Genomic DNA, 20,073 nt, shown 5'->3' with positions numbered 1-20,073 from the left:
AAGCCTTCACAACAATATCCCACTTGGGCATTCTAGAGAAGCTCACCAGCTTAAATATAAGCCCCTATGCCACTAGATGGATTGCACAGTGGCTCAAGGACAGAACCCACATGGTTAGAATTGCTGGAGCCATGCCAGACTCCAAACCAGTTACGAGTTGTGTCCCACAAGGCTCAGTCCTGGGACCTCTCTTGTTTGGTATATATTTATTGGAGGTACAGGCCAACACGGATGGACTGTGGCTGACCAAATATGCAGATGACTGTGAACTGGACACCATAATTGACTCTCCAGCCGACACAAGCATCTTCCAAAGGGGCATCATAGAAACAGACAACTTGTGCCAGAGCCATGGCCTTCAGCTGAACAGTGTTTAGAAAGGGGAATGTGCATCCTGTCATCTGTTCACCTAGTTGCCAAAAGGGACATTGTCCTCACACACACTAACCCCCCTCAGACAAACACACACACTTGCCATTTGCAGGATTCAACCCCCTACCTAACTATGTTATGACACTTGTGACAGACGCATTAGCAGAGCATGCTATTCGCATTAGTGAAAGGTTCACTTCTCCTGCTATACTTATAGAGTGCTGACATCATCGGTGTTTAGAAAGGGGAATGTGCATCTTGTACTGTGTTTTCCTAGTTGCCAAAAGGGACATTTCTCTCCCACAGACTTACACACACACCAACCCCACTCACCCACACACTGAGCATTTGCAGGATTCAAACCACTACCTAACTAGGTTATGACACTTGTGACGGACGCATTAGTAGAGCACGCTATTCACATTACTGGGAATTTTCTTTTCTCCTGCTGTACTTATAGGGTGCTGACATCATCAGTGTTTAGAAAGGGAAATGTGCATCCTGTAGTCTGTTTACCTAGTTGCCAAAAGGGACATTGTCCTCACACACACTAACCCCCCTCAGACAAACACACACACTTGCCATTTGCAGGATTCAAACCCCTACCTAACTATGTTATGACGGACGCATTAGCAGAGCGTGCTATTCGCATTAGGGGAAGGTTCACTTCTCCTGCTATACTTATAGAGTGCTGACATCATCGGTGTTTAGAAAGGGGAATGTGCATCCTGTACTGTGTTTTCCTAGTTGCCAAAAGGGACTTTTCTCTCCCACAGACTTACACACACACCAACCCCACTCACCGAGCATTTGCAGGATTCAAACCACTACCTAACTAGGTTATGACACTTGTGACGGACGCATTAGTGGAGCACGGTATTCACATTACTGGGAATTTTCTTTTCTCCTGCTGTACTTATAGGGTGCTGACATCATCAGTGTTTAGAAAGGGAAATGTGCATCCTGTAGTCTGTTTACCTAGTTGCCAAAAGGGACATTGTCCTCACACACACTAACCCCCCTCAGACAAACACACACACTTGCCATTTGCAGGATTCAAACCCCTACCTAACTATGTTATGACGGACGCATTAGCAGAGCGTGCTATTCGCATTAGGGGAAGCTTCACTTCTCCTGCTATACTTATAGAGTGCTGACATCATCGGTGTTTAGAAAGGGGAATGTGCATCCTGTACTGTGTTTTCCTAGTTGCCAAAAGGGACATTTCTCTCCCACAGACTTACACACACACCAACCCCACTCACCGAGCATTTGCAGGATTCAAACCACTACCTAACTAGGTTATGACACTTGTGACGGACGCATTAGTGGAGCACGCTATTCACATTACTGGGAATTTTCTTTTCTCCTGCTGTACTTATAGGGTGCTGACATCATCGGTGTTTAGAAAGGGGAATGTGCATCCTGTGGGGAGGCAGACACCAAGCACACTCTGGCTTAGCTGTCATTCCCTAGGGCAAACAGCCTAGTGTTGACCTCTACATCCATATGTTTAATTGTCAAATGCACATTATTTGTTGCTGGTAGACTGTTTGCACATCTTTATTGCCATAGCATTCCCTGTTTGTATGAACAACTTGTGCATCTGTGGAAGATGTTTGCATATGGGAGTGATCCACTATATCACGTATGTCTCTGTAGTCATTTAACTGTGTGCACTGGGCAGACTGCTGTAATGTGGTTGGTTCCTGGAATAACACATAAAAATACCAGATATGTGTGTCCAACTGCTAAACTGAGATTTGGCCTAAGTGTGTGAGCATGCCCAGTTCAGCCTTCCCATGCATGTTGTCTGACATATGTCTCATTTATCAAAGTGTGTGAGCATGCCCAGTGTGAGCATTCCATATATTGGACTCTGCAGCCCACCACATTTGTGGATGAGTGTGAACTTCAACAAATATCACCCGTTTATGGTTGAGTGTTGTGTGTCATGTTGTGTAGTTTCTATACAACTGCTTTGTGTGTGAACACAACAGGATTATACTGTGCCTGCAGTGTTTTCATGGGATACTTTGCATACAGTTGTCAACATCTTTTCACACTGACCTAACACTGTAGTACTGTATAGTGTACTGGTAGTACTTTGACTGTGGTGGACAGTATTCTGGGCTTTAGTGCAATCACTGCTTTACATTTCGATAGTGAGCACAACAGCCTGGTTAGGGGCCAGTTGTGTACATCTGACCATGTTGCATTCTGTTCAGATATGAACTACTTAAACCAGGCTTGTCCAACATTGGTAGTGTATTCCACAACATAGGTGTACATTTGCAAACACTAGCGATGTGCCCTAGTCCATGTCTAATGCTAGTTGGAGAGTATGTTTGTCCTTCAACACACATTGTAAGTGGAGTTTGCCATGACATATGTCATGGTTAGTATACTGTGCCTCTGTCTACCTGTGACATGACAGTGATACCCAGGATAAAGCTACCATCTCCCATCCACTCATCAAGATTCCTATTGAGGAAGATTGATAAGTGACTCTATGGGTAGCCTGTACTGGGGGTTCACTCATGGGTGGGGTGGCTTCTGTGTTATGGATCATGCAGTACAGCTTGTCCTATGTAAATCAGTGCTGGGGTTCAGGTCTCTCATGTGCATAGCTCACTGCCATTCAGATTGTACAAGGTGCAGCATGTTTATTGATACCAGCAACACAGGCAACGCATGGCATCTGTGCAAGCTCTTTGATACTCCTGGTGAGGTACTGTTGGGGACTTTACGGTTGATGGAGATGTCTGCTGAGGTACATCCCACAGGGACTATTGTAGTCAATTGTACCGCTGATGAAGGATGACTGCAGAGCCACAATGACCTCCCCTTATCTAGATCTGACAACCTTCATGATTAGGTGGGTATATGGTATGTTTCTGTAAAAACTACAGCACATGTTTATCCAATGCAGGATATCTATCACCTTGTGTCCCCAGGTCTCTCATTACATGTTAACTACATAATGGGTTAACACCTATGTGGTAATTGGTGGGCACTTACTGTATCCACGGGGGTTGACTATACACGTTTCTGCAATTAGCTTGCTGACATGGCTATGGCACCAGTTGTCTGTTTCTATGTGGCCCTTTTGTGGGATGCTTGTGTCAGCTGGTGGATCATATGTGGTGAGCAGTTTGTAATCCTCTGCAAACATGTTCGGACACAGTCCTTCCATGTTTGCCTGTACCTTTGGGACATATATACCAGACGAGGGAGATCCCAGGACCGAGCCTTGTGGGATGCCAGTTATATCTGGTTTGTAGTCTGACATGGCTGCAGCATGTCTGACCATGTCTGTTCTGTCCTTGGTCTGGTTTGCAACCCCTCTACTGACATAGGGGTTTATATTTAAGCTGGTGAGCTTATCTATAATGAACACGTAGGGTATTGTATAGAAGCCTTTGCAAGGTCCAGCTACACTGTGTGGACCACATTGCCCTCATCAATGACCTTAATGACTGTTTCAATTGAGTCAAACATGTTTAGGGGCAGGATCTGCACTTAAGAAAGCCACACTGGGTAGGGTCCGGTGTCAGTAGGTCTCCAATATCTTTATGTCTGTGGTACATGCTGATCCTTTCCATAGCTGTGCAGACCGAGCTTCTGAGGATTCTGGGGTAGTAGTTTTCAGTATCCATTCAGGCAACACCTTTGTTGAGAAGGACCACTGTTGTTGTACACTGCTCTTTGGGTACATATTCTGTGGTAAGGCTGACATTGAGCAGTAGTGTGGTTTGGCATTCCATTCATCTTGGAGTCCATGTTGCACTAAGCCCAGGACACCATCTCATACCATTGCTGCTGTGTGTTTTGCTTTGTAGATGTTGGCTGTTACCTCAGCATCTGCAATGTCAGGGGGCCAGCAGTCTGCTGGGATAGATATTCTGCATTTGGGGGGGGGGGGTTGCACTGCACCTGTCAGGATGTATGTTGGCAATATGTGTGTGTGTTTGTGATATTTGTGTGATTCAAAGCATATCTGTGAATTCCCAACATGGTTCCTACCATCAGTTGTGAAAGCCTTGTGATTATCCTTAGTGTCCTGTACAATTTGTTACTTCATAGGTTCATACTAGGCTATCCACCCTAGGGCATTTGTTAGCCTAGCCAGAGTGTGTGTGGCTTTTGCCACCCCTTGCTATGTGAATATTATGGCCATTTATGATTAGCTTTGCTGTGCCTCTGTCTGGACATGACACAGTGAAGACCCCCAGTGTAACTCTACAATCATCCATCCACTTGGCAAGATTCCTGTTGAAGAGTGTCAGTGAGGGGCTCTGCCTAACATGGAGTGGGATTCTGGTCCAGGGTGTGGGGAGCCACTGGATTATGTATCTGTCCCACCAGCGCATCCTATTTCATTATTTGTTGAGGTTGACATCTCTCACTCTCACAGCTCCGATGGATTTGAGCTTTCTGGGGTGGAGCATGTCCATTACTCCTGTGTTGGGCATGGCCTTCTACAACAGGCATGCAATGCCTCTGTGTAGGCAGTATGTGACTGCATTCAGCTGGGGTGTCTACAGCCAGGCAGCATATGACATATATTTGAGACCCTTTATCCTCTTGGTGAGGTACCTTTGAGGTCTTTCTAACTGCTGCAGGTGTCAGGTAAGGTACATCCCATATGAGGCATTGTACTAGATTATGGGTGTGATTAGAGAACAGTATAGGGGCACAATGACCTCTGTTGACGTAGATGTGAATCCTTTCCTGATACGGTGTCAAATTTAGACAGTCTTCCTAGCCACATTGGCAATGTGGGTGTCACATAACAGGTTACTGTCCACTTGTGTCCCTAGGTCCCTGGTTACTCCTTCCATACATAATGGTTTACCACCTATGTGGTAATTTGTGGTACCTTGTTTGGTATTTGGTGGGACATTCATACTGTCCAGTGTCTTCAGGATGGCTGGGTGGGGTTCCTGTGTGTGGGAGTGTGGTCTGTAGCATGCTACAGACTGTACAGCAGTCTTGCGTACAGTTAGTTGCACATGGGTGGACTCCAATGCCTTGTGCATTGTCAGTTACCTGGACGTATGGGTGTCTGTGCTGAATATGGATACTCACCCTCTTTTTATGTTTTGTTCCAGGTTTTGGGGCCATGACACATGATACGTGGTATAACCTGGTAGTGCTGGTGTGCTGTCAGGAGGCTTGCAGCAGGTTTCTGTCACTGCACAGACATCAATGTTTGCCGTACTGGGGATGGCCTTGGGAGCATGCATATTGGGGTTTACACATCTGGCATTGGTCAGCATTACCCTTATGTTTCTTTCTACGTATGTTTTCTAGGGTGGTGGGTCAGTCTTTTCAGCCTTGCCTACAAAAGGCTCTATGGAGGTGGCAAAGGCCTTATCCAATATTCAGACGCCCAGGGGTAACAGGTGCAAGTCATCCCAAGAACAGCTGCGTGGCTTGTCAAGCATGACATCCCAAGCAGACAGATATTGGATCCCCTTGGAATGACACCAGTAAGTGTGCCACTTGCTATGACTGATCATTCCGTGTTTGTACTGTGGCATTATTCTTGGTAAGGGTAGGATGCTGCAAACGGTGAGTGTCATACCGGCCTGGACTACATAATCAGAGAGCTCATCTATGTCTCTTTTCATGTAGTCTAGGGAGGTACATCTCAGGTCATTCACACCAGTATGGACTATGACTGCATCATATTTCTACTTGCTTTGGAGTGACCTGCATACTTCTGTTATGTGGCGTATTGTGGCAGCCTACAGGCAGCTTACTGTACCCTTTCCCTTGTTCAGTCTGGTGTGCGGGACAGCAGTTTGTCTGACTATGGAGTCACCTATTACAACTGTATCAGGCATGTTGTTTCTCCTTCTGGCCGGTGACTGTTTGGCACACCAGCTTTGTGCACTATGTGTTGCATGTGCTATGTTTGGAGGTTGTTTGATTGGGTGTCTGCTTTAGAGGCCTCTGTTGGTGTGCTGTGTTTGTAATTTGTGCCTCCGGGAATGTTTTTCTGTGTTTATGTGTTTGGTTTGCAGTTGTGATAGGTCTATGTGGGACTGTGTTTGTGGTGTGTGTGGTTACCTTCTCCTCCTGACTAGTTTTGGGAGTACTGAGTTGAGGGAGCTCAGACTCCAGTTTGGATAGCTGGTTGCATCTCTCGCATATATTTGTATTTCTTGGGTGGAGTTGGGGGTTGTCTGTGTACTTGGGCCAGGTGTAACATTGCCTCATGATTCGCAGATTCAACTTGTTGTGGCTGGCCTTAGTGGATTGTATGTGTGGACAGATTTTATTGCCGTACTACTGATCGGTGATTACTTCATTGTTTATGTTTGCTCTATCATGTAGTAGCTTCCTCATTCTCTTGCATGGTTTGGTTATGGCTGGTGTCCACCATGCCAGATTCCTGCGTGTATGGCATCGTGTCTTGTTTGAATTTAGGATTGCATAATCCAAGCATTCCTGGCAGTGTTCATGGAATGGCTGTATTACAGGTTCTGAGGTGTGGCCCATATTTTGCACCTGCACAGGACCTTTAATGGATTCCACATCAGTTTGGAGGAGTGCAAATATTGCTTAACACATGTTTTCCACTGTGGTTTTCTGGCCGGGGACTGTGGTCAGGATTTGTATATCCAGTGTGATTACTCTACAGTCTGGTTTTACCAGTGAGCAATACACTTCTCATCTTGCCATCCAGTACACATGTTGCTGATTATCACATCCAGTATGCTTACCCCTTTTGTGGGAGTGGTACGTTGTTCCTGGGCCTTTTGGTTTATGGATTCTATGAACTTTTGTCCTACACTGTTGGAGCTAGTATAATGCTCCCAGTCTATGTCTGGGTATTTTCAGTCACCCAATATAATGTAGTTTGGAGGACTTGATATATTCATGTATTCCAGCATAGGCCAGGTGCAGTTCCTGGTGTTGGGACAGTAGTCTGTAGCAGGCTATAAACTGGGGGGCAGTTTTAGCCACTGTTACTTGACCATAGCTAGTCCATGCTGCTTTTTGTTGTGATACCAACATGGGGGTGTGGTTATCCTTGACAGTTCTTGCTAGTCACCCTCCTTTTGTAGCTTGTTCCATGTTTTGAGGCTGTACAGCACAGTATGAGGTGTAACCTGGTAGTGTTAGGGTGCTGTTGTGATCCTTGGCTCAGTTTTCTGTTACAGCACAGATATCACCATTCTCCATACTGGGTAGTTTAGACTGCATGCATCTTGTTGTTTCAACTTATCCCTTATCTTATTCTTATCCCTTCTGATACCTATGGAGATAGGTTTGTGTTTTGAGCCTTACCTATTCAGGGCACACTGTGGGTAACAACAGCCTTTGCCAGTATCCGTACGGCCTGCACTGATAGGTGCATGCCAGTCCTAGCAGGTGGTGCATCATGTCATGCTCAGCATGTCATCCCAGACTGGCACACATTGGATCCCCTTTGACTAACTGCGATACTTCCGTCAATTATTGCACTTGATCATCTCATTGTCATGTTGTGGCATGATGCTTGGTGAGGGTAGGATGTTAGTCAGGGTCCTCAGGTTTGCATATAGTACATGGTGTTACATTACTTAACACATAGCATTCATGACTCAGGTGGTGCTGCAGGGCTGCCTCTGTTGGATGCGCATATTACACTTCCCTGTACATGTTTGAGAGCAGGTTGTGTCATGTTAGGCATCCCTGTTACTATATGAGTGAGTCAGAGAGGGGTATCATTCCCAGGGTTCCTACTGAGCCAGTGTATGTGCTATGCATTGCCTCTTTGCCAAGGCCAGGGCATACTGGGCATGCCTCATTCTGCCTACTGGGGCAGGCTCAGGTTGTTCCTCATCCGAGTCACGCTCTGCCTGTGATGGCCTTGGCAATGGTGGGGGGCTGTTTGGCCCGGCCCTATGCTGGTCCTGCTGCAGCTGTTTTCGCAAGATCATATTATGTAGCATAGCACATACCATGACAATCTGGGTACATGTAGTTGGTGTGTACTGCAAGGCTCCACCAGATGTGTCCAGACACCGGAACCGTGACTTGAGCAGCCGAAACACATGCTCTATTACATTACGTGTTTGTGCGTGTGCCTCATTATGGCGTTCCTGTTCAGGTGTGTGTGCGTTTCTGATGGGTGTCATCAGCCACGGCTCCAGTGCATAACCTGCCCCCCCACTAGGTGTCCATGAGGGATGTCCCCATTGGCAAATGTCTGGTACAGCTGCGTCAAATGCCAGATGTGGGAATCGTGGTAGCTCCCAGGACAGCTAGCACACACATTCATTATTATGCCCTGGGCATCACACATGACCTGGCAGTTGATGGAGGGGAAGCCCTTGCGGTTGATTTATGCCCTACCCCGCTCACCGGCTGGTGCTTTGATGCATATGTGCGTGCAGTCTATTGCACCCACTACCTCAGGGTATTCCACTATTTGCTGGAAGAGACGCATATTGCTGGCCAATACCTCACAGGCATTAGGGAAATATACATGATCACCGACATGTGCTGACATGGCATCCAGGAACTGGCGCAGTACCCTGGAGGCTGATGCCTGTGATATCCCCATCATATCACCAGTTGGTCTCTGGAAGGTACCTGTTGCTAGTATTCTTAGGCCAATACATACCTTGGTTTCCACTGGGATGGGTTCCCCTCTGTTGGTTCTGTGTGTGAGGCGTGGCCTGCACAGCTCCACTATTTGCTGCAGGAGGTCTCTGTCCACTCTATAGTGCTCTACTATCTCCAGCTCATATAACCTGTGGTAGGTGACCCTGGGTCTGTACACTCTTCTCCGTCTCCTCACTGTGGGTTGTCTGGCACCATCTGCATTGTCACCACCCTCAGCAAGTCGCCTATGTCTCATTATGACAGCTATGGCAGCCCCTAACATTTCTGCTCTGAGTTCAGCTTTTTCAGTTTTCACTTCTGATAACTTAACTCCTGTCTTGCAGTGTCTCTTGAGAGAAACATCCTGCACTGCTGTTTGCAGAGTTTTAAGTGCTGGGCTGGGCTAGTATTCTGCCTGTGTAATTGCCTGCATCTAATTGTTTTCACCTGCTAGCTCCAGCAGTATTCCCTGCTAGCTTCCTACTACATCTGTTGCTTCCTTTTTCCTTTCTGTTTCCTCAGGGTAGAGCCCTGTGTAAACCAACAGAAACACGCTCACAGTGGCTTACACGCGCGCACACATACTTACACGGTTCAGAATCTGCTTATTCGGACTAAAACGCGTGCATGCCCGCGCAAACAGTGTTAAACATCTCCCAATATGCTCCCACATGCTCAGTCTGTCTTACACGTGCGCACACTGCCTTACTCGTGCTTCATGGCGTGCACACGTGCGCATACACATCCAGCAAGAAACTTTGGTGTAGGCAACAGTGTACACCTTCCATTTCTTGACTTTCTCATGCTTAGTTAGTGGCACACCTCTTTCCATGATATCTGTTTGACATCTGTCATGTATCTCTGACCTCCAATGAACTGCATTTCTTTCTACCATTCCCCCTGTGATGTCACCTATCTCCTACTCTGTTCCTCCCCCTTCTGTAACTCTTACACTACTCAGACTGTGCTCATTTGCTATGTGACTGTGGAATTCAGTATCCTTACACTCATTTGCATCAGATTGCCTACTAATGCTTAGTTACATGTCTTAGACTCAGCTTCCCCCCTTAGCAACCACTACACGGTGGCCATGTTGGTTTTGGTCTGCTGGTCCCTGCATTGACATTCCATGTATTGCATAAAACCTAAATTTGTAGGTTTAAAACCTTAGTTTTTATGTTTTATACAGCGCAGCCCGTTTGCTGGGCTGCGCTGGTTTAAACATCGGCAATCGCCGAAAAAATTATATTTTAATATATTTGCATCAGGTTACTTTGCCAATGGCCACATATTTGGCCATTGGCATGCTGCCTGACACATATGCACCCTTTATTTGGAGCTGACATGGCTCCATTACAGTTTTTGCAGAAACGTACTCAGTTGTCAACTGAGTACATTTCTGCAGCTACAACAGCTCTTACACGGGCTGTTCTGGGCTTCCTGGATCGCTAATCATCCTCATTTGCATGCTATTCGGCTGCAAGTGAGGTGATTAGCTTAGCCACGCCCACTCCATGTAAGAACCGTTTTAGCTTGTCTCTTACACGGACTTTGGGCTGTTCCTGGATCGCGAAGGCTGCATGGAGTCTTACACTACTCTTAGATTCCGTGCAAGCCTTCGTGAATCCGGCCCAGTGTCTATCCCAGAAGAAATGGAATGGATGGCCCCTACTCTTAAATGAATAAAAGAAACAAATCCTTGGACTGCTGCTAGAAAGAAAAAACAAAAAACTGATTCCAAGATAGCTGTCCCAAAAAAATAACTCTTTCAACTACATCTCTCAAAGTATCAACTGATATGGTACATCACTTGTCATTTGTTTTTATTTAAAAAAAAGGAGGGATTCTTAAGCAACTGAGAAACAGTAATGATTTATTCAGAATATTCAAAGAGTTCAATAATTCTTCACAAACAAAGGTAGGTCAAGATGGGTTACTATTTACATTATATATAAGCTAGACAAAGCAACATATAATTCAAACATAGAAGTTTCTGTTCCCCTACTTGAACTCAGTGAATACTTATCTTGCTCATTTTTCACTGATTTTACTTATAATAATTTAAGTAATTAATTAACTAATTCAACAAATTACCATTCATCAGAGTTCAGACTCAAATGTAACAAATTAACATCATATATAATAGCAGTAAAAGTAGAGTGTTTTGAAAAAAAATGCTGTTATGGAGCCTAATGCCTTCTTCAGTTAAAGTATGATTTAGAAATGTCATGTATATCTTGGTTAAATAACAGTAGCAAGCTCTTAGTACAAATATCATAATTTTTCTGTCTAAATATAGTTAATATCAATTATGGCAGGTATCACAGCTACAAGTGCTGTTTGATCAATCCTGATATGGTGTGTGTGGATGCAGCTGTGTCTGGCAGCTAGTACAAATATCATTATTATTCTGTCTTCTTCTTCTGGCTTTTCCCGGTCAGGGGTCGCCACAGCAGATCATCTATCCGCTCATGATTGGCAGTGGAGTTTTATGGTGTTGAGTTGCCAGCCCGGTGCCCAACCTTCCACAGAAGGCACACACATGCCCACACTCACACCTAGGGCCAATTTAGAGTGTCCAATCCACCTACTGCATGTCTTTGGGATGTGGGAGGAAACCAGAGCACTCGGAGAAAACCCACGCGACCACAGGGAGGACATGCAGACTCCACACAGAAAGCACCACAGCCGAGAATCGAACCGGAGAACCTCCTGCTGTGAGGCGACAATGCTAACCACGGCACCACCGTGGCCACCCCATCATTATTATTCTGTCTAACCATAGTTAATATCAATTATGGCAGGTATCATAGCTTTGAGTGCTGTTTGATCAATTCTGATATGGTGTGTGTGGATGCAGTCATGTCTGGCAGCTAGTACAAATGTCATTATTATTCTGTCTAAACCTAATTAATATCAATTATGGCAGGTTCAAAACTTCAAGTGCTGGTTGATTATGCCTGACATGGTGTATGTGGATGTAGCTGTGTTTGGCAGCTGTTATATGTTGCCATTTTCATCTCTGGGAAGCTGTGGGTTGTGGCTTGTGATCAAGGTTTACTGATGCTTGTGAATTAGGAAGAGACATTTGGTGTTTTAACCTGGATCCAGGGGAAGGGGGTGGATAGAACTGTGATTTGGAATATTTTTTCAGAGAATGGTTTGTTTGTATGTCTGCTGAGTGAGAGGTGGGAGGGCTGGAGGAGTGTGTTGTCTCTTGTTGTGGTGGCTAGTTGGGAGGTTTTTTTTTTTTTTTTTTTTTTTTTTATCAATTTGCTCTCTGTTCTTTTCGTGGCTGCTGCCTCACTGAAAGGGAATTTAAGCTTGAAGTTGCAGTGAAGTGAAGCTTTGCTTCAGGTGCATCGCGAGCCTCTGGTATGCAGTACACAGACACACTCATAGAGACAAAGACGCTCCCAGGTTGCTATGGCAATGGAGACAGAGTGATGATAATGCTAATGGCTCTGAGGAGCCTCCAAGATGATTCTCGGCAATGACGTTTTTGTTTTTTTAAAAAAAAGATATATATATATATAATAAAAGGGCTGTTTTAAACCATATGCATACATATTGATGTTCTCCCAACACTTCGTTTAGCTCATTAAGTTGATTCTTGAAAAAATAAATAATACGTACAACTTTATATTTAAAATGTATTTTGCTCCAAACACATTAACGACATACATAAAAGTGGAAGTCTGAGTTATTGTGAAAGACTAAGAGTACTTTGTCTTGTGCAGTACCCTTTGCAGGGGTCTGGGAGTAGAGCTTGCTCGAATGTGTTGGACATATGGGGATAGCTGATTCTAGGGGTTATTGGGGTTGCTGGGAAGTGCTAGAGAGTACACAGATTTCCTTCATGGAAATATCTTTGGGAATGGAAGGTGTGTTGAGTGGTTCACTGGCAGAGTAGCAACTGCATGGAACAGGCTGGTAAAATGGAACAGGACAAATATTGGTTTGGATAGTTTAAGAACAGCCTGGAAACACACCACATGAATTAATGAATGGTATTCTGGCAAAACTGGATGGGCATTGCTGCCCATGCTTGAAATACTGAAATGTGTGTATGTAAGGATGGAAATATGCTTATAACAAATAAGAAACTAGAAGGCCTTCATAATTTAAAGTCTATAGACTGTATAAATATGCTTGGAAGGAGCTAATAATAAGAATAAGCATTACAGCTTGTGGTCTCTCAAATAACTATGCAACAGCTAAAAAAACACACATACAATAGGTATGTAATGTATGATTTTAGTAAATTTAGACATAACATATATAATCATCATATAAGATGAAGCAGTCTGCTGAATTTAGATATTAAAGACAGGATTTAATAACATGGGCTTGTGTATAATAATGCTACTGCCTAAACTTGTCATAAATGACATACACTACATTGAACATAAAGGGGAAGCAGGATAATTTTCTTATATAAGTAAATATGCATAACAAGTCATGTAATTGCGTTAACTTGAATTGTAGTTTTTGTAACCCAACTTGACCATATATAATAATTAAGCGGTTACCAAGATAACTAATGTTTTATACATGACATCAAACTGACAAAGTTGTTCAAGGGAAACAATAGAAGCCTGAACTAGGAATGTCACAGAATGTAACAATGACATTCTGAACAAATAATATTAAATTGACAATAATCACTCGGTTTAACTTTTGCTGATAATACAAAATAGAATGTTGCTGTTTACATTTAAAAAACTTTCAGTATATGCTATAAAATGGCAATTTATGAATATGGAAATGGAACTTGTAATCATTAATCACAATAAGTGAATTTGTTGTTTATAACCTATACTTTCACTCATTTTATAATAAGAAATGGCAGCTATGAAAATCCTTATTTTTATTTTTATTTTATTTATTTATTTTACATTTGTTGACCAGGCTAGTCCAGCTGGATACATGTCCATTTTCAGTGAAGGCCCGGGGAGAAAAGCTCCAGTTAAAAACATATTAAAAACATGCAAAACATCTATAAAGAAGGATTGAAAAATATGTGTAGGACATGGGGGGAAGAGGAATGCACTGATAATTAAAATGCACTAACTTTCATCAATGTTTACATAAAATAAAACTTGATGCTTTAAGTAAGTTAGCAACAAACAAAGTGATTAAATGCTGGCAAACAATGAAATACAACTTCTGATACATCCAGTAAAATATGCTGCATTATAAACATTAGGTATAAATATTATTACCATCTATTTATATTAAGTAATACGTTTTGAAAGACTTCATCAATAAGGGTGAATATGTTTAACTGTGTGCTATAATCTTTTACTTAGGTTTTATATATGATACATCTTACTTTGCTATGATTGAATTGCTTGTCTATCTTTCATGCAAATATTAATTGCTTATACAATAAGTAGACATTTATATTGTTTTAGAATTATGTCTAATCTACAATAGTACTATATCTGTTCAAAATAATATAAATATTGCTTATTCCTATTACAAATATTCTCCATATAATTCAATTTAAGGAGCTCAGATGTTCTGGATTGTCAAGGTATGAGTGATAATCTGATGGACTTAGGTTTATCCATCAGATTAGGAATGATTTTCATTCCTGCCCGCTACCTATCAGACCATTCTAAAATTACATTAAACATTTTCAAGGATTCTAGAACCAACACACCATATAGGGGATATAACTAGTCCTTAAACCCCAACCTCTTAAATAAAAAGGAAATAGTTCAGGAAATACAGGACATACTTAAAACCTCATTAGTCAAGATAGCAAAACAGCAACACCCACCAGATATTGAATGGGTGGCAACTAAGGCCCAGATAAGTGGTATCTTCATCCAAAAAGCTTCTTATTATAAAAAAATCCAACTCAGAGAAGAACAGCTACTAGAGAGTAAAATCAAATCATTAGACCAGGATTTAATGAAAAATCATAACACACAAACTGAATCAGAACTATTGAAATGTCAGAAAGAACTTTTCTTAATCCAAAATAATAGATTATCATTTCAAGAAACTATAATATAATGCCTGAGGCTTTTTGCATTTTACTTCTTCAGTTTAATGCAGGCATCTTGTTGCATAATTTGTGGTTAATTGATAGCAGTTGACTTCAATTAACTTTCAGTATTTAACTGCTTGTGTTTGGTTGCCTTTGTATCCTCTGAAGAAGCCACCATATGTGTGTGGCGAAAACGCTGTGATTTTCTGTTTTAATAAATTGCGTTTAGGACTGTGAGGGCTTCTGCCTTGTTCTTTGGTTTCCTTGCTTTCAGAAATTCATGAAATATGCTATAAAAACAAAACCTTTACGAGAACTGAGGATATTATTAACACATTTGAAATGATGTACTCACAAGTCTATGGAGAACAAAAAAAACTTATCCACAAATGAAAATAATTGTGACTTCCTACAAAAACTTAACTTTCCAAAAATTGATGTGGAACTACAAAAAGACCTAATAAAACCAATATCCATTGAAGAAATAACAACAACAATTAAAAAACTAAAACCATATAAAGCTCCTGGCCCAGATGGCCTTACAGTGGAATTTTATAAAACATTCTACCTTATTATTGCTCAAATTCTATCGCACATATTAAATTATATAATAAATAATACAATTAATGATATACACTTTTATGCATCCAAAACAATTTTTATACCCAAAGAAAAGTCAGATCCTCAGAACCCGGACAACTGCAGACCTATATCCCTTCTAAATATTGATACTAAAATTCTGACATCTATTCTGGCTAGTAGACTGAAGAAAATATCGAACATAATTATATCCAATGAACAGTCTGGCTTTTTAGCATCTAGACAAACCAGTGATAATACTTTAACACTACATACATTAATTTCATTTGCTAACCAAAAGAAACTAAACATGTACGCACTCATTATAGATGCACAAAAGGCCTTTGATAGAGTTAATATACAATTTTTATTTCAGATCTTACCCTAATTTAATATACCCCCAAAATTTATTCTAACTTTACAAACATTATACAATAACCCTTATACAACATTATATATAAATAAAACATTTTCCAAAAGAATTCAAATCAGAAATGGTACCTGACAAGGATGTCCTCTATCTCCCCTATTATTTAACATATATCTAGAACCCCTATTCCTATATATCAAACAAAAGATATATCATAATGCCCCAGTAATTTATGGTACCAAAATCGCCTTATCAGCTTTCGCAGATGACCTCAACATATATTGTACAACACCTATCAGCCACCGAAAAAATAATATCTGCCATTGAAGACTTTGCATTAATATCAAGCTATAAAATAAACCTTAATAAAACCAACATATTTCCTTTAAGAACTCTGAAACCTTTCTCACTTTTACCATTGATAGGCCAATTAAAAACTGAAGAAAAGGTCAAATACTTAGGAATTACATTCTCTACAGATAATAAAGATTTTTATCTCAATAATATTAAACAAAATTGGGAACACATTTTAGCCGATCTAAAAAGGTGGAAAAATTTGAAATTACCACCACTAGCAAAAGTTTTGATTATTAAAATGAATGTCTTGCCTAGACTATTATACATTTTCAGGTCTGCACAGTTGCTAATACCCAAGAAATGTTTTAAACAAATACACACTGAATTCGCTAAATTTATTTGGGAACCAAAGAAAAGTAGAATATCTTATGATAAATTGATGACCCCGAAAAGCAAAGGTGGACTAGATCTACCTAATTTTGAGATTTATTACTTAATCATAAATGCCAATAGAACTTTAAGAATTGCAACCTACGATATACAAAGCAATAATTGGTCCCCACACTGGTTAAAGATATGTTTTAAATATATTAAAAATCTGAATATTAATCCCAAATCATTGCCCTTTTTAAACAGACACAACACTAAAACATATAATATAATGGAACCCATTAAAAATTATATAACATTAACGCAAAACCTCTTTAGATCAGTAAATCTCTTTCAATACATGATGATTCTACAACCCTTCCACAAAACTCCTAACTTGAAATTGATAACCAGCTAATAGACCTGAAAAGATTCCCACTTATAATAAACTTATCATTACAAGATATATATCCATACATAAATTGTTCGGCTCATGAATTAAGACAGCAACTGGGTCTTCCCAAATCATATCTATTGATCTTGAGGCAGATTAAAGATATATCTACAAATTACTTTAAAAATCTAACCATCATTAAAGAGGAATTAACGAAATGTATATCACTATGGCAAGCCCTTTTACAAAACACCAAATCTATAACATGCTCATACAAATTGATAAAATGCATCAAATATCAAAATCAGCTACTCTTAGCTAAATACTGGAAAGAACAAATGCCACTGGTGGAAGAAAACAAAATAGCACATGCAATTAATTTAACGATAAAATCCATTTCCTTTCAAAAGCTATCATTTACCCAACTCATGATATACAATGATGCCTACTACACACGCCTTAGCTTACATAAATTTAACCCTACAAATTCTCCAAAGTGCCCATATTGCAAAGATGAAACTGCTGACCTTTTGCATATGTTCTGGAGCTGTAAATGTATATATAAACTTTGGAACTCACTGAAAGTACAACTCCAAAAGATGGGATATCAAACAACAACGCTTACTTGGGAATTTATGGTATTACATATCCCCCCAAATAACCTATCTAAAACCCAAATTATCATCCTAATAAATATTTTTATGCTAATGAAACTTTACATAGCTACTAACCGTCTGACCCCATCTAAAACCTCATGGGAAAACTTTAGGACCTTAGCGATAAAACACATCTTAGCCCACAAATACATATTAAATAAACAAAACAAAAAGCCCTACAACTTGAAAACATGGGAACAAATTTTCAATATTATACTGGCATAAAACATAGAACCTGAACTACCTCTTCAATATACACAATACAAAACATAACAATAATTGAAACTACACTTTTCCAAGATGCTAACCCTGGAGAAAATAACCTATATTTTTTACTTTTAAGAGAGAGTATGGAAGCATTCATGTAAATAATGTAAATACGTTGTAAGAATATTGACAGAATTTCTGTTAGAACATCAATTGTATACCTTTTGGGCAAATGTTTTGTAATGAATAAAAAAAAAGAAAAACAATAAAAAATATTATTGAAAAAAAAAAGGAATGATTTTCATTCCATGGCTAGTGCGGATCTTAGTTTTGTTAACATTTATTAATTTAGATTTGTTATTTCACAAAAACATTTTTAGTATGCCTAACCTACACATTACTTTATTGGTAAACACTCAAAGTATAAAACTGATCATTTCCTTTAAAAGCTCAAACATATACTTTATAGTTATCAGAGGAAAATGTTTAATACTCACAATAAAACAAAAAAATACACAGTCTAAATAATCTAAGATGGATTTAACTTTATTATCTTTAAATACCAATGGCCTAAACAATCCTAGCAAGAGATCAAATCTACTAAAATATTTAAAACTTAACAAAGGACAAATTGTCTTCCTTCAAGAAACTCATTTCAAAACAAATGACAATTACAAATGGAATCCTAAGGAATATATGATATTGGTGCAATCCACTTATAAGACAAAGACAAAAGGATTACCAGTTTTATGGAAAACAAATGTGATTAACCCAGAAATCATTTATAAGTATGAAGCTAAAGAAGGCTTTATGGCATTAGCAATAGTTAAATATAATAACAGAATATGGACTCTAGTCAATCTATACTGGTTCCCAGGCATTGGAACAGGAACTGTTAAACACTTGGATTTCATTTCCAATAATTATAAAGGCAACTTAATATTAGGAGGAGATTTTAATTGTATATTTGATATTTCTAAAACTACAAATAAAAGACTGCTGCGTACATCTGCTGTATCAAAATCATTAAACAAGTGTGTAGAATCATTTCATCTTGTAGATACTTTCAGATTTAAAGAAGATAAATATTTGTTGTTTTCCCATCAAGATCACAGATTTGGTACCCAAACTAGAATAGATAAAATATTTGGTCCCCATGACTTACACTCTAAAATCATTAATTTCTCAATCACTCCCCGCCCCTTTTCAGACCACAATTAATTGATACTAAAACTTCAAAATGGGTACAAACCATTAATCTTTAACTCCAGAATTCCAACATATGTAACTAAAATTAAAGAGTTCAAACCCAGGTTATTATCTGAATTACAGTTCTTCTTAGATATTAATTACACCACAGAGATAAAAAATAATGAAATGGGACTCATTAAAAGCTTACATATATGGTAAAACCCTAACCTGGTATAAAAAAATCAGAGAATGTGATTCTGAATTATTAGCTCTACAATCCAAACTTTTGTCAGTAAAAGCTGAAAAAATCAAAATCATTTGGAGATAAAAAAGAAAGTACAAGTATTAAACAATAAATACAAAGAAATTCTAACACATAAAACTAGTTTAGCTTTAGAAAAACTAAAAATTAATACCTTGGCCACTTCTCCCAAATATCTACACAATTTAGCCACAAGAATCAAAATATAATCAAAATATAATCAAAAGCTAATAACATTAAAAATATCTTCCATGAAAAGAAAGGGGAAAATGTCTCGGATATAGGTGACATTCTTGATGCCTATAGAAATCTCTTTATGGAACATTTCCAAAAAATATATATACATATCGATCAATTAAATCTAGAAGAAAAATGTTCTAATATAAAAAAACCCAGAAAAATTAATACTAGATCTGCAAGCACCCATATCCTACAAAGGAAATTAAAGATAAATAAAGGAGGGCAAAAATAATAAAGCTCCAGGTATAGCTGGCATAATTATGGAAATATATAAACTTTTTCCTTCAAAGATACTATCCCTCTTCCATAAAACTCTATTAGAAATCCAATCACAAGCTTTAATACCACCCTCTTGGAGATATTCCTTAATCACACCAATCCTCATATAGATCTATATCATTATTAAATAATGACTATAGATATATAAGATATTTATGACAATATTAACTAGCAGAATGAAAGTACCACTGTCCAAAACAATAAATAATGATCAAGCTGGGTTTATATATAATAAACACATGCATGACAATA

The sequence above is a fragment of the Protopterus annectens genome, chromosome 5.part0 (genome assembly GCF_019279795.1).
Source record: "Protopterus annectens isolate FY-2018-M chromosome 5.part0, PAN1.0, whole genome shotgun sequence".
In the NCBI taxonomy this organism is placed as follows: domain Eukaryota; kingdom Metazoa; phylum Chordata; order Ceratodontiformes; family Protopteridae; genus Protopterus; species Protopterus annectens.
This window is presented reverse-complemented; position numbering follows the sequence as displayed.